This window comes from Mobula hypostoma, chromosome 1 (assembly GCF_963921235.1).
Source record: "Mobula hypostoma chromosome 1, sMobHyp1.1, whole genome shotgun sequence".
NCBI classification, from domain to species: Eukaryota; Metazoa; Chordata; class Chondrichthyes; order Myliobatiformes; family Myliobatidae; genus Mobula; species Mobula hypostoma.
Genome location: NC_086097.1, coordinates 162,631,763 through 162,648,399, shown reverse-complemented (window position 1 = coordinate 162,648,399; position 16,637 = coordinate 162,631,763). Strand labels below are relative to the sequence as shown.

The window sequence follows — 16,637 nt, the reverse complement described above, 5'->3', positions numbered from 1 at the left end:
CAACTAACCTGGCACAGCTTGAGCAATTTTGCAAGGAGGAATGGCATATCTTGCTCTATCACATTGCACAAAGCCAATAGAGACATATCCAAAAAGTCTAGTGACGGTAATGGTAAAGAGAGGCGGTTCAACTAAATACTGAGCAAAGGGGAATACTTTTGGAACTGTTGACATTTCAGGTTTTGAACTTTTAGTTTTTCTTGCTTTACAATTTTCTCTGTTTTTGGGCTCTCTACTTTGAAAAAAAGGAGCATGTGATTCACAAATAAAAATTCTCAGTTAAATTGATCAAAATCCCTGGTTATAATACTCATTTCCACCAGGCTATCAGAGTGATTAACTCACACTGATTTGAGTGTATTTCTATGTTACACTGACTGTTCTATTTATTATAAATTATTATATACTACTTTGATTGCACATTTAGACGGAGAAGTAACGTAAAGACTTCTACTCCTCATGTATGTGAAGGATGTAAGAAGTAAAGTCAATTCAATTCACTTATGTGATAAAGGGCATCGGGCTGAATACTTTTACAGTACAAGGCACTGTATCAAATTATCCTTGGAATGCCAGAATTGAACCCACCTCCAATGCCTACCTTGGTAGAGTACTCCAGCATCCAAACTGCTTCAGACATCAAAAAATATTTTCTCTTTGTTCTCTTGCCAACAATGAGCATTCCATTTCATCTGTTTCTTGACCCACCTACCAATGGGAGTAATATTTTTCTATCTGCTTCGACTAGATTTGTCATAAAATTTTAAATATTTCCCAACCACTCTGTTGCAAACAGGAGCACTCATTCCCCAGCACCTCCATTCCAAACTGAAACACCCCCATTCTGTGGTCACCCAAAGATATTAACATGTTTGCCGATGTTCTGCCCAGAACAGAACTCATCACAAGTGCTGGAGAAAATAACTGGTTTTTGGAGCTAGATATTCATATCCAAATAATCACAGAACAGGCACAATGAATGAACATTTAACTTAAGTGTAACTAAACACTGATGGCCAGGTTAAATGCATTCAGAATTTATGTTGGAGAAAGTCCACACACAACCATGAGGAAACAATCCTCATTGGGTGGGTACTATTTAGCAAAAACTCATCTGGGATCTAGTAGTCAGAAGGAATTACTTATTACTTCATCATATTGCAATTCCACAGCAATAGGTTGTATTAAATTGCTCCTTTAGAAACTGCATGAAAATCAGTCTGCACAAGAATACAGCTATAAATGTATCCATGCAATGCAAGACTGGGAGAAATCGAGAGCTACCAGTCACTTGTAATATTTCAATAAAGAGAGACAAAAACCTAATCTTAACAAAAGTAAACAAAAATACAGTACTGTGCAAAAAGTGAGCAATTTCCTGGGGGTCAATATCTCTGAGAACCTAACGTGGTCACAACATATTGACACAGCTTTAAAGGAGGCAAGACAGTTAGAGGAGATTTGGTTTGTCAGCTAAAACCCTCAAAAATTTCTACAACTGCATAATGGAGAGCATTCTAACTGGCTGCATCACCGTCTGGTATTGAGGAGGGTGGGGCTACTGCACAAGATCAAAATAAGTTGTAGAAACTTGTAAAATTAGTCAGTTCCATCTTGGGTACTAGCCTCGGTACCCAAGGAGCTACCAAGGAGTACCTTCAAGGAGGCAACGCCTGAAGAAGGTGGTGTCCATCATTAAGGACCCCCACCACCCAGGACATGCCCTCTTCACACGGTTTCTGTCGGGAATGAAGTACTGAAGCCTTAAGGCACATACTCAGCAATTCAGGAACAGCTTCTTGCCCTCTGCCATTCAATTTCTAAATGGACAATGAACCCATGAACGCTCTCACTACTTATTTTTAATTTCTGTTTTTTGAACTACCTTTTTAACATAACTATTTAATAGACATATATACTGAATGTAACAGTTTTTTTCTCCACATTTATCATGTACTTCATTGTACTGCTGCTGAAAGGTTAATAAATTTCATGACATATGCCAATGATATTAAAATCAGATTCAGATTCTGGAAAAAGTCTTAGATATATATATATATACGGTGCTTAAGGCTTTTGCACGGTTTTGTGTTTGCCAACGTGCCGTGGAGAGTGAGTTTGTAAATCCGACGGGAGCAAAGAATGTTGGAATCGCGAGCGGGGTGTGGGACAGGTGGCAGTGAAGGAATGCTGGTGTGCAGAATGGCAAGGCTGCAGACACAACCAGCCCTAAGACACCAGGCGAGGTCATTTGATTCCTAACAACTGGTTTGTCAATCATTACATACTATCTCTCTGGTGCATCCCGCTCCATCCACTTCCTCTTCCCCATTTCCCAACCAGGATTCTCCTCTCCCTGTCCCCTTCCCACTCTCAGTCCACAATACAGACCCACATCAGAATCAGGTTTATCATCACTCACGTATGTAATGAAATTTGATTCTCTTTCTGCAGCAGTACAGTGCAAAACCACCACAGTACTTTGACATATAAGCCATTCTCCAAGAAATACTTTCTCAATACAGCAAGGAATGACAGATGTCCCAATATTCTAAATGATAACAAATGATAGGCACCCGTATTTTGTTAGTAGCAGGGGTTTTAAGCAGTTGAACAGAAATAAATTCAAGAATAGTTCAGCTATGTGCTTCCAAATATACCCAAGTAATTAGTCACTATGCAGCTGCCTCTGGAGTATTGGTTCATTCCATCTTTCGTGTCAGATCTTAAGTTCATCTGATTAAGGACTCAAATAATGTGATAAAGATAGAAAGAAAGGGATGTTTGGACAGTAGTCAGGGAACATCAATCAACAGAAAATAAAGAACATTATTTATGTTTTCTTAACCTTTTTACACGAGTCAAGGAGGGAATTGCAGGTAGTACAATTGGGATAATTAACTGGCACAGAATCCTTAGCAAACTCGAGTCATTCCTCGGTCACACATCCTGAGCTGTAGTTCCCAACCTCCTGCCTGGCTTCTGTAGACACAGGTTCCTTGTTGTGTTATACTCACTATGTGTCAAATGAACCACACTACATGTCATGATCTGCACAAGGTGCTTATCTATTCCACTGTATCCACCAGTAGTCAATAACCGACAATGAAGTTCTTCTAATCCATTTTGGTACCATTGGTAAGATTTTAAATTCCTCCCTGTAACTATACTGGGAAGATGGAGATAACAGGCCCTTCTGGCCCAACAAGACCCTAGGTGACTACCTGCTAACCCATACGTCCTTGGAATGTAGGAGGAAACTGGAGCACCCAGAGGAATCCCATGCAGTGCACGTACAAGCTCCTTACATACAACCGAAGAATTGAACCTGGATCACTGGTGCCCCAATAGTAAAATGCTAACCACGACACTACTGGGCTGTCCAATTTATTCTTCTCACCTTCGCTAACAGCATCTCCATGCCTACAGCTCAGCTTCCAAGGAATACAATGGTACTTGAGTTCATAGAAATATCCCCACCTTCAGTTTCCATTCTAAACTGGAAACATATCATCACTCCATCTCCACTGGCTTTCAGTCTTGGAGCTCCCTATCTTGTGGGACTGTTAAACAGATCAAAAAGGGTGGCTCGCCCTTTCCAAGTTAGGTAAGGATAGTCACCATATTCCAGCCTTGTCATTGACCCCTACACCCTGTAAATTGAATAAAGGCCCCACAGTTTAAAGTTATATTCTACTTTAAACTTAGAATATGGAATAGTTCAGCCATTTGGCCCACGATGTTGTATCAACCTTTTAACCTATTTCAAGATCAACCTAATACAACCCTCCCACATAACAATCCATTGTTATTTTCATCCATGAGCCTATCTAAGAATCTTTTAAATGTTCCAACTGCATCTGCTGCTCCCACTGCCCCAGTAGCATGTTCCGTGTGCCTGTTAAACATTTAGTAATGTTCCATATCTATACATTCAACTCTTAGCTACTTCACTGCCAGGCTGAAAAAAAATACTTTTCTACATTCTTTCACAGGAACTGAGGTAAGAGCTTCTTGGGATTAATCCTTTGTTTAGACTCTACAGTGATTCAAGCTTTTAAATGTCTCACTCTTCTCTGCCCTAGGAATAGATGTATTTTCAAGGACTGTGTGATTAGGGAGCTAGAAAGTGAGATCACAATCTTTGGTGAATTATATTCTACATGGTTCACTATTTCATTGTTTACTGCTGCACTGCATTAGTTTCAGATGTTTCTCATTGAGTGTACAGAGTCACCTGGATGTACTTATGTTTCGTCCATGGTTATTTCAGTCACATTCTATCCTTCTTAAATGCAGCACTTTACATTGCCCGAGATTAAATTTCATCTGCTATCAACCTCTATTTGAATACTTTCTCTATTTCAATTTGAGCTGGTTCTACTCTTTCTACTTGACCTTCGTCGTTTGTAGTGTATATCTGAGCAGCAAGCACCAAGGTTACAAATCCAGTTGAGCTCTAAAGAAATAAAATAACAACAATCCCAACATCAGGCCTTGACATTCAGATCAGTACTGCTACCAACTTGGTCACAATAACCACCCAGACCGATTCTTATCCAGTTCCCACAGATTTAATTAATAACCTGTAATGCAGAACTTTTAACAAGAGCTTTTTAAAAGTTTCATAGATGCTAAGTCACTGGGTTTACCACAGTCCATTTCACTTGCAGCTTCCTCAAGAGTTCAAAGGAGTCTGAACCTTCCCCCTCAGATATCTGAACCTTTCCAGACCTTCTGCTGTCAACAAGCTGATCCCCAATTTTAATTCACAGCAAGTATCACAATCACCTCATTACACACTTTCAAGGTGCATTCTTATTGGGCTTGGCTGCTCCTGTGTTTAAATAATAAACAGTTCTTGCGTGGTCTTCATTCACTGAAAGGTAAGCAATCTGAAACAGTAACTTTGTTCTCTGTCCACAAATGCTGCCTGATCTGCTCAGTATTTCCAGCATCCCCTGCTTTTAGTGCAGAGTTCTCGAAATTCTCAGTGTAAGTCTCAATGATTTGCGCCTAGGTACAGCTGAGTAAATGTTTTCTGTGCCCTGTTAAATATTAATCCTCAGCCTTGCTCTTGCCTGTACTGTATTATCCTGCTGTGTGTATCATAACAATTTCTGAAGATAAAGTCAGAACATGTGCTGCAATGTCTCCCTTGAAAAGACAAAATATTAAAAAAAACACTCAGTGCATTATATCAGCAGTCCCCAACCACCGGGCCGCAAGGAAACGATATGATTTGGCGATAGGAGCAGCTGCACCTTTCCTCATTCCCTGTCACGCCCACTGCTGAGCTTGAACACACGCGAGGTCATTACACGCGCGTCATCCATGTCAGCGTGGGAAGGAGATCAACTCCTCGAGCTTGCAAATGACGGCAGGCTGAAAAGTATGTTTGACATAACATCTCTGCTGGCATTCTGGATCAAAGTCAAGGCTAAATATCCTGAGATAGCCACAAAAGCACTGAAATCGTTGCTTCCATTTCCAACATATCTCTGCAATGAATGCAACGAAAACTAAATTGCGGAATAGACTGGACACGAGGAACCCCCTTCGAGTATCGCTGTCTCCCATCACCCCTCGATGGGACCGTCTTGTTGCAGGAAAACAAGCCCAGGACTCCCACTGATTCAGCGATATTGGTGTGTTGCAATGAATTTATATGTTCATACGGGGAAAATATGTGCTGTGTGTTTAATATCCAAACGATACTTAAAATGTTATGATGCTATTGACTTACTTATATAACCATATAACAATTACAGCACGGAAACAGGCCATCTCTGCCCTTCTAGTCCGTGCCGTCCCACTGACCTGCACTCAGCCCATAACCCTCCATTCCTTTCCTGTCCATATAGCTATCCAATTTAACTTTAAATGATAATATCGAACCTGTTTCTGCCACTTCTACTGGAAGTTCATTCAACACTTACTTCAAGCTCCCCTGTCCTCCCCTGATAATTGACATTGCTATATTCATGCGAGGAAAATATGCGCTGTATGTTTAATATTAAATTCATTAGATAAACCCTTTTAGAAATAAAATTGAGTGTGTTAGCCACTTATCACCGATATTCCGGTCATGATAAACAACCACCCCCCGCCCCCCCGAACAGAATCGCCAAAAACGATTTGTAAAAGAAAATCGGCACGTGCAAGTCACGCATGCGCACTGGTGCCCGTGCAAGGCTTCACGGTCGTTGTAGTCTTTCTGTGGGTAAACGCAACGTATTTGACCGCTACTCTTGTCCGTTGGCAACCACCCCTCCCCCCCCCACCCCGGTCAGCTGGTCCGCAAGACTATTGCCAATATGAAACCGGTCCGCAGTGCAAAAAAGGTTGGGGACCCCTGCATTATATACACTTTTACCCCAGAAATGCTGAGCATTATAAAATCTTTTCTTTAAGTTACACAATCTGGCTTATACAATGCACAATTTTTCAACTTAACATATGCTAAATGCCCTAAATTTAAACCTACCACTTAGTCTATTACTTTGTGTTTAATATAAATGCTAAAGTTCAAAAGTTCAAAATAAATGTATTATTGAAGTACACAGATGTCATCATGTACAACCCTGAGATTCATTTTCTTGCAGGCATACTCAATAAATCCATAATAGAATAATCACCATAATATAATCAATGAAAGACTACACCAGCTTGGATGTTCAACCAGGGTACAAAAGACAACAAACTGTGCAAATACAAAAGAGAAAGAATAATTAATTAATAAATAAGCAATAAATGTTGAGAACATGAAATGAAGAGCCCTTGAAAGTGAGTCCATAGGTTAGAAGAACATATCAATGATGGGGGCAAGAGAAATTATTACTGGTTTCCTTCTCCAGACCTCAATAATGAGCTTCACCTTCTTAGTTTTAATATTAAATAAACACACTTTAGTAATTAACAGCAAATGTATTAATCAAGTATTAATCGAATGAAGTGCAGTTGAAAATGCAGTAATGTACATTTCTGAAGAAATAGGACTACATATATTGCATGATCTGCCACGTTGAACCATTTTCCACAAACATTAGACTTATCAAAGAATGTTTCTATTAAGTTTCTGTAACACCACCAGTGACATAGCCACTACCATTTTGGGTTAGCAATGACATGGTCAGGTTATCTGAATGTGAAGTAGCCTTTCCTGAGCTGATATTTGCAATGAAATTCAATTGTGCAAATTCTACAAAGGTGATGGCATTTAGACTTTGAGCTCTCAAGTTCCCAAGAGCAAGGCTTCTACAACTCACCGCCATTGTTTCATCTGCAAAATAGACAACGAAAAATGATGAAATGTGGAATTTTGTTTTAAGGAGCAGAGAGAATGTTTAAGAAAAGAAAAGAAAACTGAATATTAAATGTCATTTCAGATATATTCAAAAAGACAAACATGGATTGAATTGAGAAAAGAAAAAATAAAGGAAGTAAAACACAAAGTCTACATGATCTCTAACAAGTAGAATATGGTAGGTCAAGACACTGTATTTGACAAAGTTTTTTTGCTTCATATACAGGTGGCCCCCGTTTTCCGAACGTTCGCTTTACGACACCTCACTGTTAAGAAAGACCTACATTAGTTAACTGTTTTTGCTAACAGAAGGTATTTTCACTGTTACAAAAAAGGCAGCGCGCGGAAATATCAGCCCATGAGAAAAAAAGCAGCATGCGATAAAGGGCCGCGCGCGCCCCGAGCAGCCGCTCTCCCCCTGATTCGGAACGGTATTCTCGCCGGCATTGCTTAAACACGTGCCTGAGAGCAGCCGTTAGCAAGATGAGTTCTAAAGTATCAGAAAAGCCTAAAAGAACTCGTAAGGGTGTTATGCTTAGCGTAAAACTAGACATAATTAAGCGTTTCGATCGTGATGAACGAAGTAAGGACAAAGTGAGTTTGGCTTGTGGAAGTTGATGAAGGTGATGTTGAAGAGGTTTTGGCATCCCATGACCAAGAACTGATGTAACTGGAAGAGGAAGGATAACAATCAAAACCGAATACAGTAGCAAACAGACTGAAGGTGAAGTCATCCAGGAACTGAACGTGAAGTACCTGCGTGAGATTTTCGCTGCAATGATAAAGTACGACTTTAATTTTGAAAAGGTACGTCGGTTTAAGGTATATTTGCAGGATGGTTTGAGTGCTTACAAAGAACTGTATGATAGAAAAATGCAAAAGGCTAGCAGTCAAGCAAGCCTTCCACATCAGCTGCAGCAGACAATGAACCTCAACCTTCGACATCTAGGCAGGCAGTCATAGGAGAAGATGAGCTGCCTGCCCTGATCGATGATGAGATGACACCCCAGTGTCCCACCACCCCAATCCCCAAGTCGCGGACACATACCGACTCGCGGAGAATGCAGTGGTAGCCGGGAGGCACACAGCACATCTTTAAGAAAAAAGCCGAAATAAACATGCTAATTAATTACGTGCTGGGCGGCACCTAATTAACGAGCTTGTTTATTTCGGTTTTTCTCTTAAAGATGTGCTGGATGCGTCGCGGCTACCGCTGTACCCCTACATGCTTCGTGGATCAGTATCGGGTCGCTGTCCGGAGGGTGGGGGCCACTGCACCACCCAAACTCCAACGACTCAGCTGAACACACCATCATCAATGTGCTCTGCGCTGTCCCAATTCCGGTAAGTGATACTACACTGTACATACATTATTTCTACTTTATATAGGCTGTGTATTTTTACGTTATTTGGTATGATTTGGCAGCTTCATAGCCTAAAGGCTACTGGAGGGGGTGATTCTGCCGACAGCGCTTGCGTGAGATTTTCTGCCAAGAGCGCTTGCGTGAGATTTTCTGCCAAGAGCGCTTGCGTGAGATTTTCTGCCGAGAGCGCTTGCACCGTGTTTCTGCCAACAGCGCTTGCCTGAGATTTTCGCTACGGAGATCTGTACAGGCAATCATTGTAGAGAAGTATTTCTAATTCATATGGGCTGTGTATTTATCATATCATTCCTGCTTTTACTATATGTTATTGTTATTTTAGGTTTTATGCGTTATTTGGCATGATTCGGTAGGTTATATTTGGGTCTGCGAACGCTCACAAATTTTTCCCATATAAATAAATGGTAATTGCTTCTTCGCTTTACGACATTCCGGCTTACGAACCGTTTCATAGGAATGCTCTACCTTTGGATGCGGGGGAAACCTGTAGTTCATGAGCACTAGTTAAGTATTTGCAAATTTCCAAGAGAATCTCCAATAACTAATCTATAGCTAGTAAAATGTGAAATCTTGAAATGGTTTTATTCATATCCAAGATGTTAGAATAGCAACTTTAGATCATCGATGCATTTCAACCATGAGAAAGCTGGATTTGCAAAAGCACCATTTCAGTAACTGGGGGTCAAAAGCCATGGAAAACAACAAGTTACCAGAAATATTCAGTTCTGGTAGTATTGATAGAAACAGACGCAGAATCAAATAGTCTGTAAAACGACGTAGACCAGAAAAATTAACTCTCTCTCTCCACAGATGCTGAGTATTTCTAGCATATTTTAGTTATATTTCAGAGATCCAATATCTAGAGAATTTTACTTTCTGACACCAGTAAATTGTGATATTTCATTTACTCCTTCTCCTTCCATATGTACAGTGGAGGTTTCACGTAAGGAACAATGAGTTTTCCATTACTTTGGCAACTAACATTTCAGGAAGAACTGGATAAAAGAAAAGTATTCAATATTATCCACATTTATTAATTGGTATTCTGATTAATATTTTTGTTAACAGCACGATTCTGACACCAGAGAGCTGTAGTACTGTGACATTGCTGTTTTCCATGTTAAGTTACCCATGACTTACAAAATGGTTAACTTTTGACAGACACTATTTCCTATGTTGTTCCCCTGGACTCAAGGACAAAACAAAAATGTTAACTCAAAGAAGTGCTGAAATGAACGTAGCAAATCATTCCGTAGTTTGCTGACTATGGGTCCCTTGTAAATCAATATTTCTTGTCTTGCTTTTACTCTCAAACATAAATAACTTTGAGTAAAGAAAGCATAAAATGAATGGAAGATGGAAATATGAAATAATATTCAGTTCCGTAAAGGCATATGTAAATAATTTTATGCATTTTGATAAAAGAATAGTAGTTAATTTCACTGAGTATTTGCATTTGAATTCTAAATGATGAGTACTGTTTCAGTGATGTTGAAAGGAAAGCTTCATCAATGGACTTTGAACATAGAACAGGACAGTACAGTACAGGCCCTTAGGCCAATGATTGTGTGCTAAACCTTCAACCAATTCCAAGATCAATCTAACTCCTCCCCCCCCCCCACAAATAGCCCTCCATTTTTCTTTCATCATGTCTATCTAACAATCACTTAAAAGTCTCTAATTTATCTGCCTCTACCACTACCCCTGGCAGCGTGTTCCAACACTCAGCACTCACCGCACACAGCTCTCTAGGTAAAAAAAAACACCTGTGACACTGTTGTTTTGTTACTCCAAAAATTAATTGAAAGAAAATATTATTATTTAATTATTTATGGTTTTATTACTATTTAATTATTATGGTGCAACTGTAACGAAAACCAGTTTCCCCCGGGATCAAAAAAGTATGACTATGACTATGTATGACTAAACAAGGGAGCCTTTGAAAACGTGTCCACTTAGTTATATTTCAATGACACGCTCCCTTATGACATAGTGGCGTAATGACGTACGCCATTCATGTACTTTGTACAAATAACCCAAAATGAATGATGTAAACAAAGAATGCTTAATAAAGCAACATATTTACAATATTACTCAAATATTTTTGAGGTATTAAATACACTACAATCCTCCTGGCTTCACTCTAAACTCCTCACTCAACACAGAATGCATCTCAACTCAAATATGTAACATATTGCTCTCTGGTCACACACACACACAGTTTTAATTGTCCCATTCAGATCTAAAGATTTAATTGTTGTAGAGAATTTCTTGTGGAAAATGCTTTACTGATGTGGATGGGGGAACTCACGCTGCTTGGCAGGAGTGAAATGATCTCAGGTTTGGGTTTCCTTCATGGTGGTTGTAAGAGTTGACCCTGGGACTGCAGGAACTGGTTCAGACAACTCTGGATACTTTTCTTCTCTAACAATTAACTCTGCTCTCCTCAACTGATCAATGTATCATCAGGCGCAATCTCCACTGTGTAGGAAAGTGGTCCTTAATCTTTCCAAGTGCCTTCTTTTGATCACCTCTGTAGTCCCATGCCAGGACTGTTTGTCCGGGAGTGAAACACTGAACCTCCTTGTTTGAGTAGTCCTCAATTTGTCTTTGTTGTTTGTTCTGCATACACCTTCTGAGATTGGGTTTGAGGAGATACAAGCACGAGTACAAAGGATGACCCAGGAACAGCATAACTGGTGAACTGTTGAATTGTGAAATGTGCCGCATTGCGATACACAAGGAAAAACTTGGCCAGCTTTTGATTCAGTAATGTGTTCGGCTGGCAACACTCACAGTGTATTCTTTAGACTCTAGACAAACCTTTCTGCCAAGCCACTTGTGGCTGGGTGATACAAGGCAGATGCAATACATCTTGCTCCATTCATTTTCAGGAATGACTGAAACTGTTCCACAACAAACTGTGGTCTATTGCCATTGACTAAGTGGTCCAGAACACTGGTCCTTGAGAAGAGTGTTGTTCTCAACATATCAACACTCTGTGAGGCTGTACTTGAGGCTAATGGGAACACCTCAGGCCACTTTGTAGCTGCATCCACTACAACTGAGTAATTGGTACCCTTGAATGGTTCAGCAAAATCCCCATGAATCCTTTGCCAGGGATGGAGAGGCACTGCTTTTGGCATATTCTGGATGTGTTGGCATCCCGAACAATGCATGGTAAGCTGCACAAAATGCTGATCTATCCCAGGCCACCAGACAAGGCTTCACACAACGCATACATTTTGACGACACCCAGATGACCAGCATATGGCTCCTCCAACACTTCAGCTCTCAGCTTGGATGGTACAACAACTGTCAATCCCCACATAAAGCATCTTCCGTCAAGGGCAAGTTTATCTCAGCGCTGGTAAAGAAATGGGGGAACTGGAATTTCTGCTGTACCTTCTAGCCATTTTGGGCTGCCAAAGTCACTGTTGGGTCTTTTCTGGTTTCTCTTTGTGTCATCTCTGCTGTAATAGGAAGACTTTCTATTTGTATTACGTCAAGAACAATGTCCTCCTTTTGTACATTTTTCAGGCATTTCCCTTTCCAAGGGCAAATGGGACAATCCATCAGCATTACCATGACTAGTCGTCCTCTTGAATTCAATCTTGTAAGTGTGCTCTCCAAGAACAAAGCCCATCTCCGCATTCGTGCTGCTGCTCTTAGTGGAACACCCTTCCATGGACTGAAAATGGACACTGGTGGTCGATGACTAGTAATGAGGGTAAACTCTCTCCCACACAAGTACTGGTTGAAACATTTTACACCCCAAACCAGACTCGTGGCCTCTCTATCGATCTGTGCTCAATTTTTCTCACAGTAGTAAGGGAACATGATTTAAAGACCATGTGGCATTCACTTCCATCACTCATCACATGTAGTACTGGTGCAATCATGTCACAAGGTGAGACATTACAGGCAAGCTTCACTGGACGATGTGGATTATAATGAGTGAGTACAGTGTCTGCCATCACCATTGCTTTTGCCTTTTGGAAAGACAATTCACACAGCTTTGTTCATTTACTAGAACTAGGGGACACAGCCTCAAGATTCGGAGAAGTAGATTTAGGATGGAGATGAGGAGGAGCTGCTTTTCCCAGAGAGTGGCGAATCTGTGGAATTCTCTACCCAATGAAGCAGTGGAGGCCACCTCAATAAATATATTTAAGATAAGGTTGGATAGATTTTTGCATTGTAGGGGAATTAAAGGTTATGGGGAAAAGGCAGGTAGGTGGAGATGAGTCCATGGCCAGATTAGCCATGATCATATTGAATGGCAATGCAGGCTCCTATTTCTTATGTTATGTTCTACTCAATCTGCGGCAATGAGTTCAAAGGGTGGAGCACAGTAGCCAAGTTTGGCAGGAACTTGTTATCGTCATTGACAAATCCTAAAAGAAGATCACAACTGTTACACGCCCTTGGGCATCCACCACTACCTGGACAGCCTTGCAGCACCTGGTTGAAGCTTTCTGCCAGACTGTAGGTGCAGATGCTACTCCAAAAATAAGCCTATTATAGCAATAAAGCCCTTTATGAGTGCTTATGGTGAGAAACACTTGAGTCTTTTTCCATCTCCATCTGTAAGTAGTGTTCAGCTAAGTCTACTTTGCTGAAGTATTTTCCTCCGGAAAGGTTTGCAAAGATACCCTATATCGTGGGCCGAGGGTATTGATCTACTTTCAGTACTGGGTTGATGGTGACCTTAAAATCACCATAGATCCTGACAGAGCCATTCGCCTTGGCTACTGGGACCACTGGACTGCCCGTAGGCTCCACACAATGTAGTCCACTGGTTACTTTATCATAGATGGTACAAGGAACCAGATGTGTTTGTAAAAGTTGGGTATGGCATTTTCACTTAACACTATTTTACCCTTGATATGCTTGAGTTTTCCACTGAACACTGCTGTGGCATCATTCAGTACATTTCTTAATTTGCTTTCAGTTGACTCTGTTGCAGGGGATATGGCATGTAAATGGTGGAATTCCAATGAAGTTGTAGTGTTTCTTTCTTTCTCTCTCTCTCTCTCTCCCCCCTCTCCTTCTCCCCCCCCCCCCCACAATGCTGTGCCTCCTGTTTTTACCACATGCAAGCCCAATGTGGCTTGCTGGACATTGTATTTCATTGTTACAAATGTAATTCCCACAGCTTATCCTTTCTCCATTGTAAGTTCGTCATTGGATATCTGTAGCCTTCAGTTCAGTATCTTTGAAACGCCATTCAAACTCATTTTGTGGAAAGACTGAGCCAGTGTCCAATTCCTTTTTAAACAATTCACCATTCACTTCTGGTCCAAGCCATATTGCTTGACTATTGTAAGCTTTCACACTGTAAACATCAAGGCTACCCAGTCCTGGGTCACTCTCATCATTATCAGATTTTTCATCAACAGCAGGTAGTGTTCTTTTTGAAACTGCAACTTGACTTTTTAAACTTCTTTTCCCTGTGCAGTCCACTTATTTTTATCTGTCCAACATGCTCTTTGCCTGTGTCCTACTTTGTTGCATTTTCTGTAAGTTTTGCCTTGAAACCTGCCTTGCTTTGGTGTATGTCAGCCACTGCCACAAAAGGCAACTCAATTTGTTTGGCCAGGTAGGTTTCTGTTTAATCATTGCAATTTTGTTCACACTTATTTACATTCCAGACTGCAACTCAATTGTATCTCCAGCTGCTGTCTCCATTGATACAGTGATTTCAACTGCTTTTTTAAAAGTCAGTTGTGCTTCAGTTAGGAGCTGTTTTTGAATGCTTTCATGTAAGATTCCACAAACTGAACAATCTCTCAGTGCAGCATTAACCCTATCACTGAATTGACAATCTTCAGACAATCTCTTCCATTTGGCCACATAACCTATAATGGACTCCATTTAATTCTGCCTAAAGTAAACAATGGTTTTGGTGCAAAGTGTTCCTGCATTATTTTCATGACAACAGCAAAGCTTATTGTGGATGATTTGATAACTTCTAAGCAAACTGTATACTCTTCCAACAATTGCACTCAGAAAAATTGGTACTCATTTCTCATTGGCAATTCCATTTCCTTTAAAATACTGCTCAATTTATTCAATATACATTACCCAATATACATCATCTGTTGTGTAATCGAACATGTCTATCTTTCTGATGTAGCCAAACATTCCTGCATTTTTAAAATTATTGTCATCACCCAGTAATCATTGTTTATGAACCTGTGAACCTTGTCCATTATTGCCTTTTTTTAAAAACTCAGATGTCTTTCTCCCCTCCAAAGAAACAGGTTCATGTTCATTCTCTCACTCTCAAAAAAATTGCTGCACTTTAACAGGTATCACCACTGTATGTTTTGTCTCTCAAAAATCTAATCGAAGGTGAACAGGAGAGCCCAGGAGAATGTGTCTACTTGGTTTTAATTCAGTGAGGCGCTCCCTTATAATCATTAGACCATAAGACATAGGAGTAAAATTAGGCCATTTAGCTCATTGAGTCTGCTCTGCCAATCCATCACGGCTGATCCCGGCTCCCACTCAACCCCATACACCTGCTTTCTTGCCATATTCTTTGATGCCCTGACCAATCAGGAAACTACCAGCTTTCACCTTAAATATACCCACGGACTTGCTTTCCGCTGCAGACCATTCCACAAATTTACTACTCTCTAGCTAAAACAACTCCTCCTTACCTCTGTTCTGAAGGGTTCCCCCCCCTCAATTTTGAGGCTGTGCCCTCTAGTTCTGGATACCTTCACCATAGAAAACATCCTTCCACATCCACCTTATCTAGTCCTTTCAGCATTCAGTAGGTTTCAATGAGATTCCCCCAGATTCTTGTCAATTCCAGTGAGTACAGGCCCAAAGCTTCCAAACACTCCTCACATGTTAAACCCTTCGTTCCCAGAATCATCCTCATGAATCTCGTCTGGACTCTCTCCAATGACAACACATCCATTGAGATATGGGGCCCAAAACTGTTGACAATACTCCAAGTGCGGCCTGACTAGTGCCTTTATCTCCTTGCTTTTATATCCTATTCCCCTTGAGATAAATGCTAACGTTGCATTTGCCTTCTTTACCACAAACTCAACTTGTCAATTAATTTTCTGGGAGTCTTGCACGAGGACTCCTAAGTCCCTCTGCATCTCTGATGTTTGAACCTTCTCCCCGTTTAGATAACAGTCCGCACCATTGTTCCTTTTACCAAAATACATTATCATACATTTCCCAACACTGTGTTCAATCTGCCACTGTTTTGCACATTCTTCCAATTTGTCTAAGTCCTGCTGCAATTGCATTGCTTCCTCAGCGCTACCTACCCCTCCACCTATCTTTGTATCATCCACAAACTTTGCCACAAAGCCATCAATTCCATTATCCAGATCATTGGCAAACAATGTGAAAAGTAGCGGTCCCAATAATAACTCCTGAGGAACACCACTAGTCACCAGCAGCCAACCAGTAAAGGCCCCTTTTATTTCCACTCACTGCCTTCTGCCTGTCAGCCATTCCACTATCCATGCCAGTACTTTTCCTGTAACAGCATAGGATTTTATCTTGTTAAGCAGTCTTATGTGTGGCACCTTATTAAACGCCTTCTGAAAATCCAAGTCAATGACGTTCACTGCCTCTCCTTTGTCGACCCTGCTTGTTAATTCCTTGAAGAACTCTTAACCAATTTGTCAGGCAAGATTTCCCTTCGCACATAGAACCCAGAATTAAATTCAGAGTTCAAAGTAAATTTATGATTAAAGGACATAAGAGTATATACAACCCTAAGATTCTTGCAGGCCTGCTCAATAAATATAATATGGACTCTTAACCTCACAATCTAACTATAATAGAATCAATAAAAGACTACACCAAGAGGGCAGACAACCAGTGTGCAAAAGGCAACAATTTGTGTAACACAAAAAGGAAGACAAAAAAGAAATAATAAATAAATAAATAAGCAATAAATATCAAGAACT

General features: G+C 40.5%; 1 protein-coding gene across 6 annotated transcripts in view; it reads right to left on the bottom strand.

Annotated features, from left to right (window-relative positions):
- The window catches only part of arhgap28 (Rho GTPase activating protein 28), a 232,433-nt gene that overhangs the window by 135,279 nt on the left and 80,517 nt on the right, over positions 1 to 16,637 (bottom strand). The window contains exon 1 of one of the 6 annotated variants that reach the window (XM_063058869.1): positions 602 to 631. The exons of the other annotated variants lie outside the window; for them this stretch is intronic. The gene's annotated coding sequence lies outside the window, so the exon portion shown is untranslated. Of the gene's footprint in view, positions 1 to 601; positions 632 to 16,637 lie in introns of those variants that run through there. 6 annotated transcript variants of the gene reach the window in all.